The following is a 24,643-nucleotide window of genomic DNA, read 5'->3' as shown; positions in this document are numbered from 1 at the left end:
AACAACACATATGTCCACAGATGCTGTAGGCTGTGATCAGAAATTTTCAAATAACCAAAAAAAAAAGATTTCCTTCAAACATGGGTTTCTAAACTTCCCTGGTGGTCCAGTGGACTTTAGGTGGCTCAGTGGTAAAGAGTCTGCCCGTCAATGCAGGAGACTCAGGAGATGAGGTTTTGATCCCTGGGTCAAGAAGATCCCCTAATGGAGGAAATGGCAACCCACTCCAATATTCTTGCCTGGGAAAATCCCATGGACAGAGGAGCCTGGCGGGCTACAGTCTGTCGGGCTTCAAGGAGTCAGACAGGACTGAGCCACGACTAGGAACTGGTGGTCCAGTGGTTAAGAATTCGCCTTGTAAAGCAAAGTTTGTGGGTTCGATCCCTGTAAGATCCACACGCCATGGTCCATGTGCCACAATGAAAGATCCCACATGATACAAACAAGATCCCACCTGCCAGAATTAGGAGCCGACGCAACCAAATAAATAAATATTTAAACAAAAACCCCATGGGGTTTCTTCTGGCTAGAAATAGAATAGTCGGTATAAGAACTGCTACTCTTATAGCAGGAGAGAAGGGGGAAAATAAAGAAAGAAAAAAAAACTGAATATCCAAGAAAACAACCACATGCTGTGATGCTTTAAAATAAAGCAAAAATATTGACTCTGTGTATTAATCAAGGAGGAACAGCCACATGCAATTTCCCAAATAAGAAGTAGTTATGGTTACTGCACTTTGGGAAGCAGGAGTGGAGGGAAGTGTCACTTTAAATAACTGCAATTTAAGCAAAACAGCAGCTTAATAAAGTGTCAGCAGCTCCCTCACAGTTTAAAAACAGATGGGCTTTGCTACTCAGGAAGAAAGGATTTTTCAATGTGCTGAGACTTGGAGAATCTGTCATTGCCCTTTACTGAATCATTAAAACTCTGAAAAGCAGAAATAATGATATGATTTCCATTTCACTTCAGAAACTGTAGGGCTTCCCTAGTAGCTCAGTTGGTAAAGAATCTGCCTGCAATGCAGAAGACTGGGGTTCGATCCCTGGGTCTGGAAGATCCCCTGGAAAAGGAAATGGCAACCCTCTCCAGCAGTCTTGCCTGGAGAATTCCGTGGACAATGGAGCCTGATGGGCTACAGTCCATGGGATCTCAAAGAGTCAGACATGAATGTGTGACTCACTTTCACTTTCAGAAACTTTGGTGCTGTATGTTATATGCAGTCAAAAACCATCATCATTTTCACTTGACAATACAGAGAACAGACAGTTATATATTTGCAAACTTTGAATATGATTTCAGCGAAAATATCTTTACCATCCTTTTATCTTTTTTATAAAAAGCATAATCTCAAGATTTTGTTGTCTTGGGGAGGAAACAAGATGCGAAGCTGAGAACTGGATCACTTGATCCCATCCTTCTCATCTCTTCCCAGTTCAAAACGCTTGCCTCTCTCAATAGCCAGCATTCTCCGAGAGCTGCAGCTGGGCTCAAAGCATTCAAATCTCAGAACAATCTTCTTGGTAATTGTAGCCCTAGTCTGGAAAACTGCCTTAGTCTGTCGGCCATAGATACTCCACCTCGTGTCGTAACACCGCTTTCCCTGGGCGCACAGAGAAGCCTTGCCCTGCCTCTCTGTGGCACTGGGCTTGCCACACTTCTTACAGAAAGTCTGACAGGTTTTAGGAATGTTCACTGGGTTTGAGGAAGCACTGCTGGCATGGCTTTTTATCTTTTTTTCTGATCGAGTATCCAGGATGCTAATAAAATGGCTAATATTTCAAGTTCAGATCTATGAATTCTGTGTGTGTGTGTGCATGTGTGTATACCAGCAAGGAAGGGTATACATTTCCTTTCTGTCACAGACACGCTGGGCATCTGCCTTCCAGGCATCTCCTTCCAGGCTCTTCCCAGTTTTAGCACTGGGAAGAGCCAGTTTCCTGAGAAACTCCTCAATCTTAGGCAAACCAAGACAGTTAGTTACCCCAGACACAGCAGCCTCTGTCTTAGTACTTTCAGATGCTACTATGCGTTGTTACAGAGCCTTTTTTCCTTCTATTTCCCCAACTTTATTGAAATGTAATTGATGTAAAACATTGTGTAATTTTCAGGTGTGTAATGTGTTGATTTGACACAATGTGATGCAGTATCACACTGATACTGCAATGTGATCATTACCATGGCATCAGCTAATACCTCCATCATGTCACATAATTGCCATTTCTTTTTTCCTATGATGAGAACTTTTAAGATCTACTGTCTCAGTAACTTTCAAGCATGTGATACAGTATTGCCATCCATAAGCACAAGGCGGTACATGAGATCCCCAGAGCTTATTCATCTTCTAAGCAGAAATTTGCACTTTTGGACCAATATCTCTCCATTTCTCTCATCCCCCAGCCTCTAGTAGCCACCATTCAATTCTGTTTTCATGAGTTCAGCATTTTATATTCCACACATAAGTGAAATCATACAGTAGTTGTCTGTCTCTGTCTGGTTTATTTCACCCAGCATAATACCCTCTAGGACCATCCATATTGCTCTCAAAATTTAAACTAGAACTGCCATATGATCCAGCAATCCCTCTTCTGGGTATATATACAAAGGAAGTGAAAACATCATATTGAAGTCTCTGCACTCCCATGTTTATCATTGGATGTGATCATAGAAAAGAGATTTTTTTCTTGATGGAAGGCCCTGGCACCGTAAGGAAGCTGGGAGAACCCATTTATCCCCAATCCTAACATCAGAATCTTGGCATCTGCCTTGGTTTCCCTTTGGAGCCGAAAACCAAATCATTGGAGATGGAATGTGCAATTCCCAAAAGCTGTCCTGCAAACAAACCTAGGAGTTTCATAAGAGTTCCAAGGGTTCTTTCATCACTAGTTTTGCAGGATATTTAAGAGGAGTGACTATAACGTTCCTTCAAAAAGGTGGTAGCAGACTTGGCCAGTTTGGGAGACGTAGGTTTTCAATCTGGTGCTGTTCTGACTAACTGTGTAAGCTTGAGTAAATTGCTTCACCTCCATGGTTGACTAACCAACGTGTTGACCAGCCAGCTGGCGCGTTGGGCTGGGGGTTCTCTTCCCAGACGTCTGACTCTCACTGTTACATCTTCCCAGCTACATGCTAAGAACCCTGTCCAGCTCTAAGGAGCTCCACATGCTTGTGTGCTCCAGAGACTGGGCAACTTCAGCTAATAATATAGATCTTCTATTGGACATGTTTCATCAGACTACCCATAAGTTTCCACATGGATGATAAGGTTAGGGGATAACAGTTTTCCAGAAGATTTTACTCCCCTCACTATCATGATTAACATTTCTCCCCAAATTGTGAAACCAATTGGAATTTCTAGCACATGGAAGTGTTTCCCTGGTAGCTCAGTGGTAAAGAGTCCACCTGCCAATGCAGGAGACTCGGGTTCAGTCCCTGGCTCGGGAAGATCCCCTGGAGAAGGAGATGGCTACCCACTTCAGTATCTTGCCTGGAAAATCCCATGTACAGTGGAGTCTTGCAGGCTGGGGTCCCAGAAGAGTTGGAGACAACTCAGTGACTATAAACAATGATAACAACAGCCACATGGAAGCCAGGTATTAGATGACACTGCACTCTGTGTTTAATTACTAGTTAAAGAGATCATTTAATCAAATCAGTAGAAAGAACAGCTTTAAGTGATAGAAGAAATGTGAGGGAGTGTTAAATTTTCATCTTTAAATAGTTCAGACATAGTTTTGTCATAAGGCTGTATACTTCTTCCCATTGCAATATGATTCTCATTTAGGGTTACAAGCCCCATCACGGCATTTTATTTAAAAAGTAAGTTCACACCAACATAGAAATAAGAAGATAATGAGACAAAATCATCTCCATTGCAGCTCACCATCAAAGTTGCAGGTCCCAAAGCAGCCAAACTTTGTTCCAGACTTTCAAAAGACAGGACAAAGCTTCCAGAGTTTCGTGATTCTGGAAGGTGCTGTCAGCAAGCCCTTGAGTTTCTATGCTCACACCTTTTGTGTTAAAGGAGGAATAGGTCAGTAAAAATTAATTAAAAGAGTTACTTAAGCAGAAAAGAGAAATTTACTGAGCAATTTCCCACTTCCTGGTGAAAACCTTATCCCAGGCCATAGTCTCTCTTGAGCTTGTGGCTTAATTTCTGATTTAACAGTGGGGTATCTCTCAGCTTCCACATCCCAGCTGCATCCATTTTCACAATGACTGAACAAATGCAATTAGCTTGCAGTGAGCCAAGTAATGGTTTTCTTAAAGGATTGGGAACACTTTCTTAGACTCTAATATGCACGGGTGTCTGCCGCAGCTCCTTCCAGCCATGCTCCCGTTCTTAGCAACCACATGTTTTTCCTAGTGCACCGAGGCAAAAGTTTTGCTGCAAGAAAACAACACCAGGGGATTGAAGAGCCAGTGAGGGTCTGGATGGGAAGATGCGGGGCCTCACTGCTATGTCTGCTGGTGAACTCTCCCTGGAAGGAAAGGAGACTGACACTCATGGGCATACCTACTGAATTCTGGGCATTGCACTTAGGCTTTTATGTACAGTATGCCAATTGCCTAGAATGTCTATTCCATCAGACCAGAGACTTCATCTGCCTTGCCTGCCACTGTGTCCCCCGTACACATGGAAGGCACTCAAAGAATATTTGTCGGGGGCAGCAACCTGAAGAACCCTGGGATTCATCTCCACCCTTGGATTTGGGAGAATCCAAGGCATGTTCTCACTGTCGGTGATCCACGGAATCAGTGAGCTTCTCAGGAGTTGTCACCCCTGGGAATCCTCTGAAAGCTCAACAGCAGTAGCTCCAAGACGTTCAGAGTTAAAAGAGCTTGGAAACATTTTCATGGATACCTTTGACTCACTGTTCAATGCAGAGGCAATCGTGGATAAAAAATATCTGGATGAGATAATCTAATCTTGAAAGGGGCACTTCATCTTCCCTGATTAAATTAGCTGGCGCTATTTCATAAAGTTACTGGTCTTTCAGTATTCTTCAGCTCTATTTCTTCAATATACATCTTCAGTAATAAATATCTGATTGTCCGCTATGTGTGTGTCACACATTCCACTAGGGACAGTGGATTTTGCAAATTGAAACAAATGTGTCCACAGTAGGCCAACGGAGCAACATAAAGACTCCTGGCTGCATGTATATGTGTGGCTGAGTCCCTTTGGTGTTCACCCGAAACCATCACAGCATTGTTAATCAGCTACACCCAGTACAAAATGATTTTGGTAAAAAATAAAAGCAAAATAAAAGACTCTTACATCGCAGTCCGTTGGTAACTGCATTTCATCAAATCTAAGACATGTCAAATGTCAGAAACATCTTGATTTCAGAGATGGTATGATGTGAAATATGATATTTTTACCTCTCCCTGCATGTAATTCTACTCTGTTCTTTCTTCTATCGCACACATAGGAGCAAAGAAATCTGAAAGTGCCTGACAGTTTAGGGTAGAACCAGGGCTCTTCTCATTGGAACAGATGTAGTAAATAGACGAACCACTGAACTCTATTTTGAGCCTCAGTGTCCTTCTAATACCATGATCTATTAATACGATATCACTTTCATTTTATTACACATTTTGCACACACACAAAAATTTAACCAAAATGGGAATTAACAGTAAAAATACATTTTAAAACTTTATTTATTTGCTTATTTAGGGGGCACTGGAGAGTGACAAAGTTGGTTTAAAGCTTAACATTCAGAAAACTAAGATCATCGCATCTGGTCCCATCACCTCATGGGAAATAGGTGGGGAGACTGTGGAAACAGTGTCAGACTATTTTTTCAGGCTCCAAAATCACTGCAGATGGTGACTGCAGCCATGAAATTAAAAGACACTTGCTCCTTGGAAGGAAAGTGATGACCACCTTAGATAGCATATTAAAAAGCAGAGACATTACTTTGCCAACAAAGGTCCGTCTGGTCAAGGCTATGGTTTTTCCAGTGGTCATGTATGGATGAGAGAGTTGGACTGTGAAGAAAGCTGAGCACCAAAAAATTGATGCTTTTAAACTATGGTGTTGGAGAAGACTCTTGAGAGTCCCTCGGACTGCAAGGAGATCGGTCCTGGGTGTTCATTGGAAGGACTGATACTGAAGCTGAAACTCCAGTACTTTGGCCACCTCATGCGAAGAGTTGACTCATTGGAAAAGACCCTGATGCTGGGAGGGATTGGGGGCAGGAGGAGAAGGGGAGGACAGAGGATGAGATGGCTGGATGACATCACTGACTTGATGGGCATGAGTTTGAGTAAACTCCGGGAGTTGGTGATGGACAGGGAGGCCTGTCGTGCTGCGATTCATGGGGTTGCAAAGAGTCGGACACAACTGAGCGACTGAACTGACTGACTGAACTGGGTCTTTGCTGGGCACACGGGCTTTCTCCAGCTGTGGGGCGTGGGGGCTACTCTCTAGCTGCAGTGTGCGGGCTTCTCACTATGGTGGCTTCTCTTATTGTGGAGCACAGACCCTAGGGAACTCAGGCTTTGGTACATGGGCTTTGTGGCACATGGGCTTAGCTGCCCCGTAGCATGCAGGATCTCCCTAGGCCAGGGATCCAACCCGTGTCCCCTGCATTCACAGGCAGATTCTTAACCACTGGACCATCAGGGAAGTCCAGTAAAAATACATTTTTAGTGACAAAGTAAAGTGATAAATTGGGAGGGGAAACTAGATTTTTATGCTTGTATACTCTTTGGTAGATCCATATTTAAATTCAATTACTGCTGATTTTTAAAGGATTTAAAATTTTTTCATAATTAGTGCAAAACTACTTGGCAGGTTAAATTTTGCCTGTTTCAAATACTTTATTCTTGGGAGAAATTTGCAGCTAACTTATATAACAGGCATACCCTGAGTCTTCTTTCAGAAACTGACACCAATATTGTGTATTTTTGTAGCCCAAAGGAACTTGCCCAAACAGCTTATTTTTAAAGAAAGAAATGAACAGTAATTTTTCTTCAAATCGTTTCTAACTTTTCAATTCTTTGTGTGGGAGGTGGGGGGCGCATTCCATTACTAAGTGAATTTTTCCATACAAATAGATCAAGATTTCCTAATCATCATGATTTCTAATGATGAATCTTGAAGACCTTCTAGTATATGGAAACTTGTTCAGCGCAGTAACCATGGTGGTGGTGGTTTAGTTGCTAAGTTGTATGCAACTCTTTTTGACCCCATGGACTGCAGCCTTCCAGGCTCCTCTGTCTACAGGATTTCCCTGGCAAGATTACTGGAGTGGGTTGCCTTTCCTTCTCCAGAGGATCTTCCCAACCCAGGGATTGAACCCAAAGTAATCATAGTTTTCTGGAAGTGTTCCCTTTTGTAAATTTTTCACAGCAAAAGCACTCAAAGAGAAAAACAAAAGGCAAAATGTGAAGCCCATGAACTATCAGCCTCCCAAAAGGGAAGGATTGATGCTGGGTTTCATAGCACCTGGTATCTAACAGGCTTTTAATAAATAAACATTTATTTTTTGAATGAATGGGTGGATGGATGGTTGGCATCGCCAGGTAAGACGAAACTATAATAAGCAAAAGATAACAGTTCCAGAGCTATAGAGCATTAAAGAATAGCTATAAGAACCTGGTAAGGGGATCCACTGGCTTAACAGAATGTCAAGTTAGCATTATCTGAGATCAAGTTAGTTAAGGTGGAGGTTGTTCTTTATTTCCAGAATGAGTCATGGATTTATTCTAATCTGCAGAGCTAGAAAGATTGTTCATATTCACACAGAGTGGGAAGGCAACTCCAGCAGAAAGTGGGTGCTGTTGAGTCGCTCAGTCCTGTCCGACTCTGCGACTCCATGGACTGCAGCACACCAGGCCTCCCTGAACACAGACAGGCTTTCTAAACCGGGATATTTTAAGAGCTTCACTACCCAGCTGTAGTCATTACAGCTCTGCTGGCTTCCCATCGTGGACTCGACACTTGGTCTCTCAGTCACGGCCGACTCTTTGCAACTCCATGGACTGTAGCCCACCAGGCTCCTCTGTCCATGGGGATTCTCCAGGCAAGAATACTGGAGTGGCTTGCAGAGTGGGTTGCCACGCCCTTCTCCAGGGGATCTTTCCAATCCGGGAATCGAACCAGGGTCTCCTGGATTGCAGGTGGAGTCTTTCCCAGCTGAGCTACCAGGGAAGGACTCTGCAAGACCCAAATAAAGTTCATACGGATCATTTAGAAAATTAGATGACTTTATGAATTCTTTCTCCTCCAGTCCACAGATGGATTGCAACAGAGGTGGCTGCCAAATCCTGGAGTTCTCAGTCTGTGCCCAGAGCTGGTTCTCCTAAAACATAATGCTTTCCTGAGTCTCTAGCAAGAAGGCCAAGGGTTTGACTGATGGATTCGAGTTCTGAAAATAACTGAGGAAAGGAAAGGAAAGTGAAGTTGCTCAGTAGTGTACGACTCTTTATGACCCCATGGACTGTAGCCTACCAGGCTCCTCCATCCATGGGATTTTCCAGGCAAGGGTACTAGAGTGGGTTGCCATTTCCTTCTCCAGGGGATCTTCCCAACCCAGGGATCAAACCCCGGTCTCCCATGTTACAGGCAGACGCTTTTCCATCTGAGCCACCAGGGAAGCAAATAACTGAAAATAACTGATATCAGAAAATAACTGATTTGGTGGCCAAAGTGAAACAGGACAGTCCCTTGACTCAACCCTTGTCATTTAGCCTTGTCACGTGCCTGAATCAAAGCGAGAGGGCAGAGTCTGATGCTGAAAGTTCCGCCAACCAGCACAGAGCCCACCCTATCCCCAGCGAGGGTGGGAGGAGGAGGCAGCCCAGGAACCGCGGCTCTGACTACCTGGAAGCCCCAAGGCTCAGCAGCGGCGGAACTGCCGAGCTGGGCTTTACTTTGCCTCAGGTGCCACTGGCGGGGTTGTCAGCTGAGCAGGAATTGCTGCTGAATCTTTATTCCTGGCAATGAGGCGAGAAATAGCAAAGGCACAGCGGGATCTTCGGATCACAGGTTGGGTTTGCCAGGCTTAGGGTTGGGGAGAGAGACAGTCGTCTTTTAATGCACTAACTGAACAGTCAGGCTGGAAGTCAAGATCTCTAAAATTGAAGAGAGAATCCCATTTTTTGCTGGCTTCCAGTTCTTAGATGAGGCTGTTCTTTCAAGACAAGTAGCAATGCTCTTTTAGGTGAGCATATAAAACAAGGAAGTCCTCCCCTTCCTGAAAAAAAGGTAAAAATCATTCAATTTAAATAATCTAAATACAAATTCTCTCTTCTTTTTATAGCCTCCCTATAAACTTGAGAGTGGGGACCTTGTCTTCCATATCTTTTAGTTCCCATAGTACAATTTATGGTGCCACAAACACGGCAAGGAGTGAATAGATATTTTTGGAATGAGTGACAGAAGACAAACCCAGCATAGCTCAACTCTCCATTAAACAGAAATGTAGGCCTAAAAAAGACACACAGAATAAAAGCTTTGCAACTAGTATATTCGGAAGGAAATACCTCTAGTAAATAAAGCGAAGACTTCAACATAAGAGTGCCTGAGCAAATCCTGCCCCATCACCTTCTCTCTGTGATCATTGGGAAATAGCTCCATTTCTTTTTTAAAAAACTTTTTTATTTTTTGCTTTTTTTAAAAAAAATCAAAATATAGTTGATTTGCAATGATTCAGGTGTACAGCAAAGTGATTCAGTTTTACATGTAGAAATTATCCCACTTCTTGAGTCTAAATGGCAGACTTTGCAGGGCTGTCATGATCTGGTGAAGACATAAGTCAGATTATATCATTTCTCTGCCCCAAGAGCTCCCTCCAATGACTTCCCGTTGCGTGCCAGGTAAAAGCCAGAGTCCTGACAGGAGCAGTCTGCCCACTCTGCCCTCACCCTTGACTTTCTGAGGGAGAAAGGCTAAGACAGATCCTATACATCTTGTTGATTTCTTTCCGTTATTTTCTGTTTTTGTCCTAGAAAGTAAGCTCGATGGGGACTGAGAGGTCATGGACTTTATCCGCAACATTTTGAATGGTGCCTGGGACTCAGTAACTATTTGTTGAATGAATGAGGGAGCGTCCAGCACTTATGAGCAGCCTGCTAACTGGACATGTTCACCATGAGTCGGCCTTAGCCCATCATTGAATCTGCAGATGCGAAACCCAAGCACACGGAGAGCCAACTGCCTTCTTGGTGCTGGACCACTTTACACAAGGCACTAGAGCATCAGGGAATGCCGGTGTCCTCGGGGCTCCTGAAACCACCTCTCCTATCCCCCTCACCACCCACCGTGCATACTGAGGAACTACTGTGTCCTTATCATCTAGGCTCTCAGGAGGAACTAGGCTAGGTACTGTGTGCTTCACATTAGACACAAAACTCAGTCTTCGAAGAACAAAATCGTAAACATTTACAGTGAGATTTTTTTTTTTAATTAGCATCTTCTTTCTTTACTTTTGGTTGCCCTGGGTCTTCGTTGCTGTGCTTGCGATTTCTCTAGTTGCGGTGAGTGGGAGCTACTCTCTAGTTGTGGTGGGCAGGCTTCTCATTGCGGTGGCATCTCTTGTTGCAGAGCACAGGCTCTAGGCATTTGGATTCCAGGAGTTGCAACCTGTGGGCTCAATAGTTGTGACACATGGACTAGTTGCTCCGCAGCATGTGGAATCTTCCCAGACCAGGGATCGAACCTGTGTCCCCTGCATTGGCAGGCGGATTCCTATCCACTGTGCCACCAGGGAAGTCTGTGAAATGTTTTTATATAATATTTTTAAGACCAAAAAAACTGATAAAATGAGAAGGAGACACAAACCACAGAATAAAGAGTAGCTCCAAGAAGAACCTTAAAAGGTAGGAAGGTGTCAGGATATGCACTGGGAAGAGCTGATATACAAGAAAATGGAGCCAAGGAGGCAGAGAAGGAAGAGCTTCAGAGAGAGCAGAGAGAGACAGGGACCGTTAATTACACGTTTTTGCAATGCCATCTGCAACTTTAAAACTTTGAGATGCCAGTTTGAGCATGTTAAAAGCTCTGCTGTCTTCCCCTGCAGATACTTTCCTCAGCCCATTGCCAGCATGGCAATTGCATTGATTCCATCCAGTGGTTCCAAAGAGGCATGCTTTCTCAGACATGCAGACAGCAAACATCTTTTTAGACTTGCTAATATAAAAAAATAACTTCACGATTGCACATCTGGAAAACCCAAATGAATCAAAAGGAAAGCTACCATGATAATAAAAGATTTAGTCAGGTGGTGATTTTTTTTTAACAAAAGTAAATAAATAAATACCCAGTATGTAAAATAATCAAAAAACTACGAAGATATAAAAGATCACACTTAAAGATAGTGGAAAAGAGAAGACATATATCTTTCAGGCATAAATCTTAGGAAGAAGTATCTGAAACACAAATGAGGAAAAGAGTAAAACACTCCTGAAAAGACACAAAAATAGAAAAACAAATGGGAAGGCACTCTACATTCTTGGGCTGGAAGATTTAGTATCAAAAAAGTATGAGTTCTCAACAAGCCCATGTGTGAATTTAACGTGATCTGAATTTTAAAATGTATTATGTTTTCCCCCCTCTGGATCAGAGGGGTTGATTATAGAGATCATCTGTGATAACAAACAAGTAAGCATAACACCCTCAAAAAATCACAGGAATGAGCGAGAAAGCAAGGTGGACTTATCAGATATTAAAATATACTATAAAGCTTCTATAATTTAAAAAGTGTTGCATATGTGCTTGAATAAACAAACATGTTTGTTGTTGTTCAGTTGCCAAGTCTTGTCTGATTTTTTGCACCCCCATGGACTGCAGCACGCCAGGTTTCCTTGTCCTTGGCTATCTCCTGAAGTTTGCTCAAATTCATGTCCAGTGAGTCAGTGATGCTATCTAACCTTCTCATCTTCTGCCACCCTCTTCTCCTTTTGCCCTCAATCATTCTCAGCATCAGGGTCTTTTCCAAGGAGTCAGCTCTTTGAATCAGGTGGCCCAAGTATTGGATCTTCAGCTTCAGCACCAGTCTTTCCAAAGAATAGATACTGAATGGACAGAGGAGCCTGGCACGCTACAGTCCATGGGGTGGCAAAGAGTTGGACATGACTGAGCATGCGTGCGTGCGCGCGCACGCGTGCACACACACACACACACACACACACACACACACACACACACACACATTTCTTGGAAAATAGGCTTTTGCATGTCTAGAGCAGAAATACATGAACTGAGTTTGAATATTTTTTCCTATCTGGAAAGCCACACTATCAAAGGTAAGCTAGGATCTACCAAAATAGCTTAGGATCCAAGTGAAAACAACCCAAATGTCCATCACCCGGTGGACAGAAAACTGAACTGTGGTACACCCATGTTGTTGTTCAGTCACTGGTCGTGTCTGACTCTTTGCCACCCCGTGGGCTGCAGCACCTAGGCTCACCTGTCCTTCACCACCTCTCAGAGCTTGCTCAAACTCATGTCCACTGAGTCGGTGACGCCATCTAGCCATCTCATCTTCTGTTGTCCTCTTCTCCTCCTGACTTCAATCTTTACCAGCATTAAGGTCTTTTCCAATGAGCCAGCTCTTCACATCAGGTGGCCAAAGTACTGGAGCTTCAGCGTCAGCAGTAGTCCCTCCAATGAATATTCAGGACTGTTTTCCTTTAGGATGGACTGGTTTAATCTCCTTGCAGTCCAGGGGACCCTCAAGAGTCTTCTCCAACACCACAGTTCAAAATCATCAATTCTTTGGTGCTCAGCTTTCTTTATGGTCCAGCTCACACATCTATACATGACCACTGGAAAAACCATAGCTTTGACTAGATGGATCTTTGCTGGCAAAGTAATGACTCTGCTTTCTAATATGCTTTCTAGGTTTGTCATAGTTTTTCTTCCAAGGAGCAAGTGTCTTTTAATTTCATGGCTGCAGTCACCATCTGCAGTGATTTTGGAGCCCAAGAAAATAAAGTGTGTCACTGTCTCCATTGTTTCCCCATCTATTTGCCATTAAGTGATGGGATCAGATGCCATGATCTTAGTTTTTTGAATGTTGAGTTGTAAGCCAGATTTTTCACTCTCCTCTTTCACCTTCATCAAGAGGCTTTCTGCCATAAGGATGGTGTCATCTGCCTATCTGAGGTACACCCACAAAATGGAGTGTTATTCAGTAGTAAGACCAAGAAATTCAGTACTGGTATCTGCTGTAACATGGATGACCTTTGAAAACATTTTGCTAAATGAGAGAAACCAGGCACAAAAGACCACATACCATATGGATTCTACATATATGGATTATCCAGAATAAGATTAATAGGAGGCAGAAAGTTTATTAGTGGTTGCCTAGATTTGGGAGTGGGGGGTGCGGTATGGAGAGGAAGGAGGTAAGTTGGTGGAAATTGGGAGTGATGCCTAATGTGTACATGGTATCTTTGGGGGAAGATGAACATATTCTAAATTTGATTGAGAGGATGGTTGTGCAACTGTGAATATACTAAAAACCATTTAATTCTATCCTTCAAATGGGTGGATTTTATGGTATGAGAATTATATATATATATATATAAAACTGATTAACAAAATTTCAGGGACCTGCATGGTCAAAGATAGCACATTCAATCCTCAATAAGAAATGTAAATGCATTGGTTTGAAATATGTCAAAATGGTCAAGTCCTTAAATCATAATAATATTAAAAAGAAAAAAAACTTGATTATCTTTGAGAAATGTCTGGGAAGCAGCTCATTAATATTAATATTAAAATCAGGAAGTAAAAAGAAAAAATACAAGGCTTTATCCTGGCCTTTCCTAAACGAACTGTCTCTGAAGATAATTAAATAGGTGATGAGGGAAATTTTCTTTATAGAAATAATTCAAGTAATAAAAGAAGACTAAAGAGAGATCATCACAATTTTGTAATCTCTAACGAATTAATATATTTGGTCAGTTAGGGATTGTTCACACAGCCCACCAGCTCAGAGTGATTTTTATATTTTTAAGGAGTTCTAAAACAAAACAAAGGAGGACATGCTCATTCACAGTGCTCAGCACCACGGAGAGAGCCAGGTGATCTCTGTGTACCTCTATTGGAAGAAAGTGGGGCTTCTCTCGTAGCTCAGCTGGTAAAGAATCCACCTGCAATGCAGGAGACCTTGGTTTGATTCCTGGGTTGGGAAGATCTTCTGGAGACAGGCATGGCAACTCACTCCAGTATTCTTGGACTTACCTGGTGGCTCAGACAGTAAAGAATCTGCCTGAAATGCAGGAGACCTGGGTTCCATCCCTGGGTTGGGAAGATCCCCTGGAGGAGTGCATAGCCACCCACTCCAGTATTCTTGCCTGTAGAATCCCCATAGACAGAAGAGCCTGGTGGGCTACAGTCCATGGGGTCGCAAAGAGTTGCATACAACTGAGCAACTTAAGTACAGTTGGAAGGAAGCTCACTCCAGCACCCCAGGAGCAGCTTTGCCAAATAAACCAAATTCAAATCTGATCATTCATCTGCCTACCACTTCATAGGAAAAACAGTGGACAGAGGGACAGGATAAATATCACAAGGGAGAAAAAATCAGCTAAATCCAGGCTGCTGGAGACCCTCAAGATAAAGACCCAGACATGTCTGCCAGCAAGTGCAGGAAAAACCTGTGAATGAAGGCAGATGTAAGAGAGATGTCACCCAATACCCTGCCAGGACTGTGTTTGCATCCTGATTCTAACAAACAGATGGAGGAAAGCCACAGAAATGAACAAGCCAATCAGGAAAAAGCAGCCCTGCTGGGTGTTTAATGATATGAAGACATTCTTGTTACTTTTGTTGGGATGTTATGATACATAACGCATAACACACATATACTTGATCTCTTTTAAATAAAGTTGCCCTAAAAGCAGCTTATAGAGCAATCAACCCTGTATACCATCTAAAAGTCATCTCTAACTTGCCTTCCAGCACCGGAGCCCATGCTCCTCGAATCCTCTGCAGCCTCCTTTTCACAAAACAGGAAGAGACGAAGGTGCTCCCACGAGTGTCTCTACTCTTTGAGAACCGACCAACCCCCACCCCCTCAAGGCTAAAGTGCCTTCAATCAGAAAGAAACACTGCTTCTTTTTATTCTCCAAAGAGGAAAGCAGTTTCTCCCTCCTCAACATCACACAACATGAAAGTGAAGTCGCTCAGTCGTGTTCGCCTCTTTGCAACCCCATGGACTGTAACATACCAGGTTCCTCTGTCCTGCCGGGTCCAGCCTCGGCAGGATCCAGGGGGTACCCTCGGGATGAATGGCATCGGTGAGAGAAGACACGTGAGACCAGCCTTGATAGGGCCAAGTCTGCGAGGGAGAGAGAGAGAGAGAAAGAGAGAGAGTGACCAGACGGGGGCTGCAGCAGAGTCTGGCAATGCTTTATTTTTTACCATAGCTTTTATACCCTAAGTTAGTGCATCTCTAAGAGGAAGATAGTTTAACATTACACAGCTTGTCCTTCACAAAACCAGGGTGTTTTCTGCATACTTCTTTGCTTATGAAGGTCTTGTACATTATCTTCTGGCCTTGGGGCCTATTAACATTTTATGCAAGTCAGGTGAATGTAAATCTATTTTCTGTTTCTATGGTGACCTTAACTGAAAGGTAGCAGTCTCATAGGGCAACAGTACAGAGTAGAAGTATAACCTTGTTAACACAAAAATGAATCCTGCAGAAGTTGTCAGTTGAGTTTATCTAAGAAGTTTACCCCACACTGACTCTGCGGCTTTGGTGAGGCAGCCTCTGCCTAGCACTCCTGGCTGACAATTAGCAACCATCTCATTGTTACCACACTAGGGCTAAGCTCTTATTTTTCTAGATCTATAACTATATTAACAATGGTTTCCACTGCACAACCTTAGCACATTAAGAGTAAAAACACAGCAAGCAAATGTTAACCCAATAATTATATAATTATTTAAATTATTCAAATTATATAAGAATAATTCTTCTTATGTTTTCTAATAGTACTCCTTCATCCCCCAAAAAGGCTCTATGTCTATTAGGGCCTTTATATGATCAGGTTCTTTATGCTGTTTTATGATTAGGGTATTATGAGCAATCATGCATATTAGTACCAAGGGCATAAATGCATTTGCCAAACAAACTAAAATATCAGCAAAGGAGTTTAAATTAAAACACTCCTTTCACCCTGGATAATCTCATAAAATACCACCACCAGGGAAACTTATTGATTAAAGTTCTAAATTGATTCTTATTTGGAAAGAGATCAGGGAAGGTCTTCTGCTTGTGTCACAGAAATTAGGGAGTAGTCTATTGAAGCAAGCATCAGAAAGACAGATATCATCTTTAAGGTGAGCGCCGGGGGGCAGCTTTTTGGAATCCCTGAAAACCTGATCCGCCTTGCCCATCAGGTTTTCTCCCTCATGACCTTGTCATGGGTGGGATCTCGTGAGCTGGCCTTTTCGAAACCCCTGGAAACCTGATCCGCCTTGCCTGTCAGGTTTTCTCCCTCATGGCCTTGTCATGGGTGGGATCTCATGTGCCGGCTCCCGGCACTGTCCGTGGGATTTTCTAGGCAAGAGTACTGGAGTGGGTTGCCATCTCCTTCTCCAGCATCACACAAGGAGGATGGGAAAACCCACTTGCCTCCCAAGAACCTCCTTCAGAACCTCGGAAATGGCTGCAGTCTAGGAGGTCAGATTCTTACAAACTTTCCTCTGTGCAGAGCCTTCCAGAAAGTGTGTTGGTCTTTAAGCATGGGTAGAAAGGAGCTCTGCAAACAGCTTCAGTCCCGCCCTTGGGGTCTGAGATGACTGGATACAGGACGTGTGGACTGAGAGGGAAGCAGGGAGGCCACAGCAGTGGGGAGAGTTCAGGGGGGTACCCCCATCCTGTCCCCTCCCCCGGTGACATGGAGAAGTAGGGGCTTTGTGATCCAGACGCCTCTGCAGTCATATTGGGTTGGCCAAAAAAATTCATCCTTTTTCTGTAACAGGTTACAGATGACTTGAATGAACATTTTGGCCAACCCTGTTTCCACTTCTAATGCTGAGCCTACATTTCCCACTGCTCCGTTTCCACAATGACACTGCCTCTCCTAATCAGAGACTTTGCTGTTCCCATTCAAATGTTGGTCCTTCGTCTGGCAGCCTGCGTGGACTAAGGCACCAACGCGTTTTGTCCCAGCTGCCTGGATGGACTAACACAGCTGATAATGCACCACTGGCCTCATCTCCTGAGCATTCCCCTTGCCCAGTAGAAGCTGCCCCACTCCTACCCCATGACCAAACATGATATACAGGGCCAGCCTTCTTGCCTCTAGAAGGACCAACCATGTGGTACAAGGCCTGCTCCAGAGTTCCCTGTGGGATCAGGCTGAAGCTGGTCTCCAGTGGGGCCCACATTCTCACCTGGCTCCCCTATCCCCACTCTCAAATTCCTCTCTCCTGACCCCTCTTGCCCTTGTACCAAGAGCACTACCTCAACGAACCCCTTGAATGACGTCCTGTCTCAGGCTCTGCCTCTGGGCTATCTGATATAAGACACTCAGCGTCTGAGTCAAGAGTGTCTGGGTGGCCGGAGGTCCTTCCAGCCTCCCCCAGCCCTTCTCAGCACAGAGGCACGTCCTCGTCTCCAGCTTGCCATCCCTCCTCCCTGAAACCTCATGGCTCTGACAGCTGGGACTCAAGGGCACCCTGGAAAGCCAGCTCCATCAGGGAGTCTCAGGGGCCGGAAGTCCTCCTCCCCTCCACCGAGCCATGTCTCGGGGCCCCAGGGCCAGCAGCACAGGTTACTCCCCAGTGAGGGAGAAAAACTACTGCACAGCTCCTTCCCCTCGAGCCCGGCTGTTCAGGGCGTGTGAGTGCCACCGTTCCGGGGAGGCCTGCGGGTCATCACAGGTCCTACTCAGGGCCTGCCAGCAGGCCTCGCTAATGGGACAGACGAGGGGAGAAAGGAAGGGAAATAAAAGGGGAGGGTGGCAATGGTATTCTTTTGAGATTCACTAAGGGAAAAAAAATATCCATCCATTTTCCCATTAGATTCCACGTCCTTAAGGGTTTCATCTCTCGGTTTTCTCTTGCAATAGTGAAGAGAAACCATTTTTCCCCTCATTTTGCAGGCATTTTGGACGAGAAGTGATATTTTTGTTTCTCTTTTCTTTCTTACTTTTTTTTTGTTTAACCTCTAATTGGGTTCTTCACTCTAATGACAGCCCAGAAAGCTAATAGGAAGGGAGAGCTGGTGTAAATCACTCTCCTCTGATCACGTTTCAGCGAGTCCAGGCCAACCCACATGTACAATTTATTAATGGCTCCTATGTGTGTGCAGAGCAGAAGGTTTTAAGTGCTTTGCACTCAGCAGCCTGCTCCCTGCTGAATACTGTTGCTCTCACACGCTGCGAAGCATCTCAAAGGCAAGTTAATTCCAGAGGAAAAAGACAGAATCTCACCCCCATCCAGCCACCTTTCCGAGGCAAAGCCTCTGTAAGATGGTCTCCAGAGATCAAATGTTTTTCTCGCAGAAAACATTCCAGGAAACTCAGGCAGAACACTGTGCTAAGTAGCCTGTATTTTACTACATGGCTGCAATAGCAGGTGAGGTAGTTAAATTGTGTATTCAGGGTTTCTCCATCCAGAGTTTCACATCTTCCTCTGGGTCATTCCAGAAGGGACACAATTCAAATTCATCTTTCCTGTTTCTTGCTTTTCTAATGAGATTATTTTAAAATTTTGGCTCCTAATTACAAAATAGAATCAAGGGACCTCCTTGATGGTCCAGGGGCTAAGACTCTGCACTCCCAGTGCAGGGAGCCAGAGCTTGATCCCCAGTCAGAGAACTGGCTCCCACAAGCTGCAAATTAAGAGTTCTCATGCCACAACTAAAGACCCTGTGGGTCACAACCGAAAAACAAACACACACACACTAAGACTTGGGGCAGTCAACTAAATAAATATTTTTTTAAAAAATAGAGAATAGCATTGAAACATGTATATTACCATATGTGAAACAGATCGCCAGTCCAGGTTCGATGCATGAGGCAGGGCGCTCAGGGCTGGTGCACTGGGATGACCCTGAGGGATGAGAAGGGGAGGGGAGGTGGGAGGGGGTTCAGGATGGGGAACATACGTGCCCCTGTGGCTGATTCATGTCAATGTATGGCAAAAATCACTCCAATATTATAAAGTAATTAGCCTCCAATTAAAATAAACAAACTGATTTTTTAAAAACAGTAATAAATAGCATTTCAAAATGGAGCAAAACTGGACTTCCCTGGTAGTGCAGTGGTTGACAACCTGCTTTGCAAGGCAGGGCACACAGATTCAATCCCTGATTGGGGAACTAAGATCCCACACACCGCAGAACCACGCGCCTGTGCACTGCAACGGATTATCCTGTGTGCCATGGCGAATCCTGGACGCCATAAATAAATGAATAATTTTAAAAAATAAATAAATAAAACAAAAAAAATTATAAACAATGTTATCTTATCCCACTCATCTTTAGGAACATATGCTATTTGTCTACCTATCCTTGAGCGAAGAGGGAAGGCTGAGCAACATGCAGAAGCTGTGCTTAAGAATTTCACAGTCACATATTAAGGTGATCCAAAATACACAGAAGTAGAACACGGGGCAGAATGTGATGGCTGTCATGAGGATTTTACAAAGCAGTGCAGGCAAGGGAAAGAATGGTCCCACCAAATTGTGGCTTTGGGAGAGCAAATGACTTTATAAAGAAGGCGGTATTCAGGTCAGACTTGAGTAATAGACGTGGTTTCAGCACTTAGAGATGGAAGGGGCACAGCGTGGGAATGCAAACGTGTTTTCCATAAAGGGAACAACAAGCGTGTGTGCCAGACCACAGAGGCAGGAGATCTCGGGACATGTTCACTGCATGAAAATCAGCCCAGAGTTCTGGGCTGACTCTGAGCTGAAGCAAAGAAGGTGAATGCATAAGCAGTGAAGACAGTAAAGGCAGGTCAATTTCAGACCCTAAGGTCCCAGAAAGGCCTCAGGAAGGAAGTCTGCTTAATGCAAAGAAACTAGAAACTGTCAAAAAGTTTTGAACAAATGACTGACTTGATCAGAGCTGTCTGTATTTGTTTTCTAGAGCTTCTGCAGCAAAGTACCATAAGACGGAATGTGTGATTTCAGTTCAGTTCAGTTGCTCAGTTGTGTCTGACTCTTTGTGATCCCATGGACCGCAGCACGCCAGGTTTCCCTGTCCATCATCAACTCCAGGAGCTTGCTCAAACTCATGTCCATCGAGTCAATAATGCCATCCAACCATCTTATCCTTTGCCGTCCTCTTCTCCTCCTGCCTTCAATCTTTCCCAGCATCAGGGTCGGTCTTTTCCAATGAGTCAGTTCTTCACATCAGGTGGCCAAAGGATTGGAGTTTCGGCTTCAGCATCAGTTCTTCCAATGAATATTCAGGACTGATTTCCTTTAGGATGAACAGGTTGGATCTCCTTGCAGTCCAAGGGACTCTCAAGAGTCTTCTCCAACACCACAGTTCAAAAGCATCAATTCTTCAGAGCTCAGCTTTTCTTATGGTCCAGTTCTCACATCCATACATGACCACTGGAAAAACCATAGCTTTGACTAGATGGACCTTTGTTGGCAAAGTAATGTCTCTGCTTTTTAATATGCTGTCTAGGTTGATCATAGCTTTTTTTCCAAGGAGCAAGTGTCTTTTAACTTCATGGCTGCAGTCACCATCAGCAGTGATTTTTGGAACTCAAGAAAATAGTTTCTCTCTGTTTTCATTGTTTCCCCATCTGTTTGCCATGAACAACTGAAATTTACCTGGAGTTCTGGAGGCTGGAAGTCCAAGATCAACCTGGCAGCAGGGCTGGTTTCTTCTGTGGCTTCTCCCCGGGTCCTTCTCTGACCCCAGAGGGCCATCTTCTCTCAGGTTTCTTCACATGGTCTCCCCTGGGTGCACACCTCCACACCCAAACCCCCTTTTCCTGTAAGGACACCAGTCATACTGGATTAGGGTCCACCTCAATGACCTCATTTTAACTTAATCATTTCTTTAAAGGCCTTGTCTCCAAATATAGTCACGTTCAGAGGTACTGGGGGTCAGGACTTCAACATATGAATGAATGGGTTTGGGGTACAACTCAGTCCATGTTGTAATCTGTGCAAAATATACCTTTAAAGAGGATGGAGATGAAGAGCAAGAAGGCAGTGGAGTGAGGAAGGCCGCTGGAGGCTGGCATCATGGGTCCAGGGAGAAGCAATGAATGGACAGGAATGAGGAGATACTGTGAAAACGGGTGCTTAGGGATTGGCACTGATGGATGCTGGAAATGCTGAGAGGGAAGAAACCAAAGAAAACTTCATGAATTTCCATGGGCCAGCATGCAATGGACGTATAATAGTGTTAGTCACTCAGTCAAGTCTGATTCTTTAGACACCATGGACTATAGCCTTCCAGGCTCCCCGTCCATGGAATTCTCCAGGCAAGAATACTGGAGTGAGTTGCCATTCCCTATTCCAGGGGATCTTCCAGACCCAGGGATTGAACCTGGGTCCTCTGCATTACAGGATTCTTTACCATCTGAGCCACCAGAAAGTATAATTCACCAGTAAATTGGAAAGAAGAAATGGAATAATGAGGGGGGAAGACTGGGGCAGGGTCTAGTGTGGGAGGCAAATTTGCTTTTTTTTTTTTTTACTTTCTGTAATTTATTTTTTGCATTTATTTTATTGTAATATAGTTGATTTACAATGCTGTGTTAATTTCTACCATACAGCAAAGTGATTCAGTTATACATATATAAATACATTCTTTTTCATATTCTTTTGCATTATGGTTTATCATGGGATACTGAATACAGTTCCCTGTGCTGTAAAGTAGGACACTGTTTTTTACCAAACATACTGTTAACAGTAATTTTGTGTTGTGGCTTTAAAAAAAATTTGCTTCGGTTCAAAAAATCAAAAACAAAAGTCAAAAACAAAATTATGGAACTTCAAAGGGTTTTCCCTTCTGGCCTGTTTTTTTATATCACTGGACTCTCTCCTAGGTCCCTGGTCATGTATACTGAGAACATCATCCAATACAACAGTCCAGGGAAGACATCACTGAGGTCAGAGGTGAGGCCAGCTGCTAGAAAGAGCAGAAGAAACTCACCAGAACCACAACAAACTCTTATCTAGAGAGAGTAATTTGATATAAGAAGAATTAACCTTGGACTCTTCCTAGGAGTTTCAGTTACTCAAGGTACACCCCTCTTCCTCCAAAAATTTCATTAGAGGGAGATTTCATTCCAGCTGTTGAGATGGTGAATGAGATGACACCTATAAAGTGCTAAGCACCCCACGTGGTACAGAGTAACTGCCCAATATGTCATCATGTCACTGTCACCATGGTGCCAACAACATCCTATCTCTGATGTGTGCCATTTTGAAGAACATCACCTTTGAAGCACAAGGACCAGAGAGATGCAGTGGTTCCTGGTTGATACCCAGCCAGCTCTTTTCTTGCAGTTTCCCTCCTTGCCTGCCATCAGAATCCCAACTGTGTTCTGGGATTAGAAGTCCCTGTGCTTCCGTGGACGAGGCTCACTCTAGGTCCTGGGACAATCTTGATTGGTCCAAGCCAGTCATGCCATGTTACTCCCCTTGTGGATGACTGATATAGGTTTAGCAAAGGGATGGAGTCATGGTCAACGGCAACGGAGGGGAGGAATCTGCTGGGAAATATCAGGGAAATTGTTTCCTGCTCTTACAAAGGAGTAGAGATGTTGTCATCCGTGTGATATGATGGGAATCATAGCAACAATCGTTGGACTACATGGGAAGCTGGTTTAAAAGGACAAACCAAGCCACCTGGTAGCTTAGACCATGAAGAATCTGCCTGCACTGCAGGGGACATGGGTTTGATCCCTGGGTTGGGAAGATCCCCTGGAGAAGGGAATAGCAACCCACTCCAGTGTCCTTGCCTGGACAATTCCATGGACAGAGGAACCTGGCAGGCTACAGTCCATGGGGCTCACAAAGAATCACAGACGACTGAGCGACTAACACGCTTTCAAGGCACTGGGGGCAACAGAGACAGAAGGGGGAGTAAATTGAGTCCTAGATGATTCTGCTGAGCTGCTGGTGTAATCAGTCCTGGCACTGGCTCATCTCGGGGCTCCTTTTTAAAGGGTAATGAATGACCTTAGCCTTGCTAGCTGTCTGTTATTTGCAGCCCAAAGCACCCTAATTAGTATAACTCTGTATGGTCCACATGGAAAAGTTTGTTCAACTCCTCTTCCTCTGGAGCATCTCTGTCTTCTCTGCCCAGACTAAGGGTGGAGTTTGGACACCCCTTTGCAAGGCTCTGTACGCCATCTCCCCCCACTTCAGACAAAGGCACACATCCCGGTGGAAGCTGGGAAGACAAGTGCTATTTTCTAGGAGCCAAAGTTCACACGCCGACTCCCTCCCAATTTGGATCTTCCATTCTGCAGTGACCCACATGGCTTTTCCCTGGACTCCTTCCAACGTTTTCAGCATCCTGGTGCTGGTGTTTCTAAACCCCAGTGCAGAATTCCAACTGTGGGCTCATCAGCTTTCCCCAGACTATTTTCTTTGTGTCTGTTGCCAGGTTTCTTCTCTGATCTGAGTCACAGTGCTTTGCCTACGTTTATCTGCTGATAAAGAAACAAGTCCTCCTCCCCGCCCAGCCACCCTGGGCTGTCTGCCATTTTTCCCAGATCCAGTCTCCCCTGCTGGACCTGAAATAGTAACAACCACAACAATGCCTCACTATACTCCATTATATTATGGAGTTCTCGATAGTTTGCAAAGCATTTTCCAACGTGCCATCTAATGTCATTCTTGCAATGGTGCATGAGATAGCTAGAGCAGACAGAATTATTCCTATTTGGGGGAAGAAGAAACACATTTACAGAGGATGATTTGTTGGGCCAAGGTCAAACGGCAGATACCCGGCACTAGTAGAAATCAAACCCAAAATTAGACAGTTTCTCTCCATCTAATTCAATTCTGTTCCCCATGTATTTACCGTGTTTTCCTCTGTGTTCAGCATTTAGGGGCTCGCCTGAGACAACTGTGAGAATGAGGACTGATGTTCCTGCTTAAAAGAGATAGAGGGAGGTCAAATTGATGCCAAATTGCAGTGCCTGGAATCGAGTCGCCACTCATCTTGTACTTTTGTGTCGACATAATGTGTTTCCAGGAACTTAATATACTCTCCTCTTTCTCCCACTAGGAAGGAGCACTTTGATTGGTTTTTCCTTTTTCTTTTCTTGGACTCTGTATAGGAAACTGAAATGTGAAGAGTGGATGATGTCTAGCGTTTATGAAGCCGACCGATGCATGTACTTAGCACAGGGAGCAGAAGTAAATGGGGACCAGAGTCGGGAGACCCAGGTGATGGGGACTCACAGTGATGGAGCCAGGCTTATTTGATGAGCTGAATAAAAATCTAAAAATATTATCTATTTTTGCAAACACTTGTTGTGCTCCAGGTGTATCAGTTAGTTACTGATGAGTAACAAAAAGCCCCCCAAATTGTATGCCTTAAAACCACAGCCATGTATTAATGTCATTTCTGAATCAGCCGAATGGTCTTGGGTGTCACTGGCTGCCATGCTCACGCACCTGCAATAGGTGGGGAGTGTGGCTGGGGACGGGCAGGTCTGTGATGGTCTTGGGCTGGGACAT

At 44.1% G+C, this 24,643-nt stretch overlaps 1 pseudogene; it reads right to left on the bottom strand.

The window, feature by feature from the left end:
- Positions 1 to 1,311: 1,311 nt before the first annotated feature.
- On the bottom strand, positions 1,312 to 24,643 carry LOC136146396 (large ribosomal subunit protein eL42-like; annotated as a pseudogene).

This window comes from Muntiacus reevesi, chromosome 14, assembly GCF_963930625.1.
Source record: "Muntiacus reevesi chromosome 14, mMunRee1.1, whole genome shotgun sequence".
Lineage (NCBI taxonomy): Eukaryota > Metazoa > Chordata > Mammalia > Artiodactyla > Cervidae > Muntiacus > Muntiacus reevesi.
The sequence above is the reverse complement of the archived record's forward strand: the minus strand, read 5'-3'. Positions and strand labels throughout refer to the sequence as shown.